The sequence below is a fragment of the Acomys russatus genome, chromosome 3 (genome assembly GCF_903995435.1).
Source record: "Acomys russatus chromosome 3, mAcoRus1.1, whole genome shotgun sequence".
NCBI lineage: Eukaryota > Metazoa > Chordata > Mammalia > Rodentia > Muridae > Acomys > Acomys russatus.
Genome location: NC_067139.1, coordinates 44,013,192 through 44,018,377, shown reverse-complemented (window position 1 = coordinate 44,018,377; position 5,186 = coordinate 44,013,192). Strand labels below are relative to the sequence as shown.

Below are 5,186 nucleotides of genomic sequence, written 5' to 3'. Positions count from 1 at the left end.
GATATCTAATCCACACAAAGACTCATCAAAGAAGGAAAATTTCAGACCAATTTCACTCATCAGCATTAATGCAAAAATACTCACAAACCAAATCCAAGAACACATAAAATATATCATCTACCATGATCAAGTAGGTTTCATCTCAGGGATACAGAGATGGTTCAGCATATAAGAATCCATCAATGTAATTCATAATATGAACATTCTGAAAGAAAAAAAATCACATGATCATCTCGTTAGAAGCAGAAAAAGCCTTTGACAAAATACAACACCCTGTCATGATAAAAAATCTTGGACATATCAGGGATACAAGACCCATACTTAAACATGATAAAGGTAGTATACAGCAAGCCAATAGCCCACATCAAAGTAAATGGAAAGAAACTCAAAGCATTCCTACTAAAATCAGGGACAACACAGGGTGGTCCAATGTCTCCATATCTCTTCAGTATAGTACCTGAAGTTTTTAGCTAGAGCAATTAGAAAAATAAAGGAGACCAAAGGGATACAAATCAGAAAGGAAGAAGTCCTGCTCACTTCAGCAGCACATATACTAAAATTGGAACGATACAGAGAAGATTAGCATGGCCCCTGCGCAAGGATGACACACAAATTTGTGAAGGGTTCCATATTTCTTAAAAAAACAAATTTAAACAGTATCTAAACACCAACCCTGCTCTACAGAAAATAGTAGAAGGAAAACATCATCACAACGAGAGCAGCCACTCCCAAGAAAATACAGCATACTGATAAGCGTACACCAGCAAAACCAAAACAGACATGCCACACATAATCACCACTAACTCCACAATAAAAGAATCCAATAATGATTGGTCAATAATATCTGTCAACATCAATGGTCTCAACTCCCCAGTAAAAGGCACAGGCTAACAAAATGGATGCAAAAACAAGATCTTTCAATATGTTGCATTCAAGAAATACATCTCATCAACAAAGATAGACATTACCTGAAAATAAAGGGCTGGAAAAAAATTTTTAAGCAAATGGTCTCAGGAAGCAAGCAGGAGTAGCCATTTTAATATCCGACAAAATAGAATTTCAATTAAAATTGATTAAGAAAGATCGAGAAGGACATTTTGTGCTAATCAAAGAAAAAATCCACCAAGAGGACATCACCATCCTAAATATCTATGCCCCAAATATTAGGGTACCTGCATTTGTAAAAGAAAATACTTTTAAAGTTTAAATCACTCATTGATCCCAACACAATAATAGTGGGAGACCTCAACACGCCACCATCACCAATGGACAGATCCTCAAGGAAGAAATTAAACAGAGAAATAATCACGCTAACAGAGGTCATGAATCAAATGGACCTAACTGACATTCACAGAGCTTTCTACCCAAATAGAAAAGAATATACTTTCTTCTCTGCACCATATGGAACATTTTCCAAAATAGACCATATAATTGGCCACAAAACAAGCCTCAATAGATATAAAAAAAAATTCAAATAATCCCTTGCATCCTATCAGACCACCATGCCCTAAAGCTGAGCATCAACAACATTAGAAATAACAAAAAGCTTACGAACACATGGAAACTGAACAATCTTCTACTCAATGACAACTGGGTTAGGGATGAAATAAAGAAAGAAATCAAAGACTTCCTAGAGTTTAATGAAAATGAAAGCACAACATATCCAAACCTTTGGGACACAATGAAAGCAGTGCTAAGAGGAAAATTCATAGCACTAGGTGCCTTCACAAAGAAACTGGAAACATCGCATATAAGCAATTTAATAAGCAATTTAATAGAACACTTGAAAACTCTAGGAAAAAAAAAAGAAGCAGATACACCCAAGAAGAGTAGATGGCTGGAAATAATCAAACTCAGGACTGAAATCAATAAGTTAGAAATGAAGAAAACAATTCAAAGAATCAACAAAACCAAGAGCTGGTTCTTTGAGAAAATCAACAAAATAGACAAACCCTTAGCCAAACTCACTAAAAGGCAAAGGGAGAGTACACAAATTAACAAAATTAGAAATGAGAAGGGAGAAATAACAACAGATACCGAGGAAATCCAAAGAATCATTAGGTTTTACTTCAAAAGCCTATATGCCACAAAAAAATGAAAGTCTAAAGGATATGGACAATTTCCTCGATAAATTCCCCTTTCCAAAGTTGAATCAAGACCAGGCAAACAAATTAAACAGTCCTATATGCCCTAAGGAAATAGAAGCAGTCATCAAAAGTCTCCCAACCAAAAAGAGCTCTGCGACAGATGCAGAATTCTACTAAACCTTCAAAGAAGAGCTAATTCCAATACTCCTCAAACTATTCCACAAAATAGAAACAGAAGGAACTCTTCCAAACTCACTCTATGAAGCCACAATCACCTTAATGCCTAAACCCAACAAAGAAAGAGAATTTTAGACCAATCTCCCTTATGAACATAGATGCAAAAATACTCAATAAAATTCTTGCAAACTGAATACAAGATCACATTAAAAATCTCATCCATCAGGAGCAAGTAGGTTTCATACCAGGCATGCAGGGGTGGTTCAATATAAGGAAATCCATCAATGTAATTAATCATATAAACAAATTGAAGGAAAAGAATCACATGATCGTCTCTTTAGATGCAAAAAAAGCATCAACAAAATCCAACACCCTTTCATGCTAAAAGTCTTAGAGAGATCAGGTATACAAGGCACATACCTAAACATAGTAAAGGCTATATACAGAAAACCTATTGCCAACATCAAGCTAAATGGCGAGAAACTTAAGTCAATCCCACTGAATTCAGGGACACAACAAGGTTGCCCACTTTCTCCATTGCTCTTCAGTATAGGACTTGAAGTCCTAGCTAGAGCAATAAGACAGCTAAAGGAGATAAAGGGGATACATATAGGAAAGGAAGAAGTTAAAGTTTCCCTTTTTGTAGATGATATGATAATATATATCAGCAATCCCCAGAAGTCAACCAAAGAACTCCTACAGCTGATAAACAGCTTCAGCAGAGTGGCAGGATACAAAATTAACAGGAAAAAGTCGGTAGCCCTCCTGTATACAGAGGACAAAAAGGCAGAGAAAGAAATTAGGGAAACCACTCCCTTCACAATAGCCTCAAACAACATAAAATATTTGGGAGTAAATCTAACCAAGCAATTGAAAGACCTATATGAAAAAAAATTCAAGTCTCTACAGAAAAAATTGAAGACGATATCAGAAAATGGAAAGATCTCCCATGCTCATGGATTGAGAGAATCAACATAGTAAAAATGGCCATCCTACCAAAAGCAATCTACAGATTTAATACAATCCCTAACAAAATACCAATACAATATTTTACAGAACTAGAAAGATCAATCCTCAACTTCATATGGAAAAACAAAAAACCCAGGATAATTAAACCAATCCCATACAATAAAAGATCTACTGGAGGAATCTCCATCCCTGATCTCAAGCTGTACTATAGAGCAACAGTAATAAAAACAGCATGGTACTGGTATAGAAATAGGCCAATTGACCAATGGAATCAAACTGAGGACCCAGATATACATCCATACACATATGGCCATTTGATTTTTTACAAAGAAGCCAAAACGATACAATGGAAAAAAAGAAAGCATTTTCAACAAATGGTGCTGGTCCAACTGGATGTCTACATGTAAAAAAATGCAAATAGATCTATATTTATCACCTTGTACAAAACTAAAGTCCAAGTGGATCAAAGACCTCAACATAAAACCAGACACACTAAATCTGTTAGAAGAAAAAGTGGGTAAGACCCTAGAACTCATTGTCACAGGAGACAAATTCCTGAACAGAACACTAACAGCTCAGGCTCTAAGATCAACAATTAATAAATGGGACCTTATGAGGCTGAGAAGCTTCTGCAAGGCAGAAGACACTGTCAGCAGAACAAAGAAACAGCCCACAGATTGGGAAAAAAATTTTTTACCAACCCTACATCTGACAAAGGGCTGATATCTAAAGTATATAAAGAACTCAAGAAATTAAACACTACCAAACCAAACAACCCAATTTACAAATGGGATTCAGAACTAAGCAGAGAACTCTCAAAAGAGGAATGTCGAATGGCTGAGAAACACTTAAATGCTCAACATCCCTACTCATCAGGGAAATGCAAATCAAAACAACTTTGAGATTCCATCTTACATCTATCAGATTAGCGAAGATCAATAACTCGAATGACAACACATGCTGGAGAGGATGTGGTGAAAGGGGAACACTTCTCCACTGTTGGTGGGAGTGCAAACTTGTTCAACCACTCTGGAAAGGAATATGGCGCTTTCTCAGAAAGTTGGGAATAGCTCTACCCCAAGACCCAGCTATACCACTCCTGGGCATATACCTGAAAGATGCCCCACCATGCAACAAAGACATTTGTGCAACTATGTTCATAGCAGCCTTATTTGTAATAGCCAGGACCTGGAAAGAACCGAGATGTCCCTCAATTGAAGAATGGATAAAAAAAAACTGGTACATCTACACAATGGAATACTATTCAGCTATTAAGAGCAAGGAAATCTTGAGTTTTGCTGGCAAATGGATGGAATTAGAAATGATCATCCTAAGCGAGATAACCCAGACCCAAAAAGACACGCATGGTATATAGTCACTCATATGTGGATTTTAAACCAACACAGACATCCTAGAAGAGACTCCACCCAGCAGGACATAGGGACATTTACGGAGACTTAAAGTTGGACACTGGACAGAGTCTCGAGTGTGTAGAGTGGCCCAGTCAGGCCACACAGGAAGAGGTCATATATAGTACAGGGGATATTAGATAAACTAAGATCAGATGGTAGGGGAGGAGAGCTCCCCTATCTAAGGACTAGGGGAGGGAGGAAAAGGGGTTGAGAGAGGGGATGGGATCGTGGGTAGATGTGGGAGGGGGTGGGATCAGGAGGGGAAGAGAGAGGGGTCCACAATTGAGATGTAAAGAACTCAAACTACAGAACAAGCAGGTAATTTATATTCCTAATCCCACCACATGGGAATAGTTCTGAGACTGGCAGAGGTATAAATGTATAGGCATAGAGAGGCCTCATGTGGACCACAGATTCTCTGTGACTTACTATTAGAGGCCATTACTAGTAAGGAAAGAAAGAAGATTTGTAAATGCTTTACGTCAACCCATACAATGACCAGAAAATTAGCTTTAATTGTTCTGGGCATCCTGCACACCTC

General features: G+C 37.5%; 1 non-coding gene across 1 annotated transcript; it reads left to right on the top strand.

Moving 5' to 3' along the window:
• The first annotated feature begins 529 nt into the window (after window positions 1-529).
• LOC127187321 (U6 spliceosomal RNA) lies at window positions 530-636 on the top strand. Its single transcript, XR_007830467.1, has one exon. It is a non-coding gene; the product is annotated as a U6 spliceosomal RNA (small nuclear RNA).
• The last annotated feature ends 4,550 nt before the right edge of the window (window positions 637-5,186 follow it).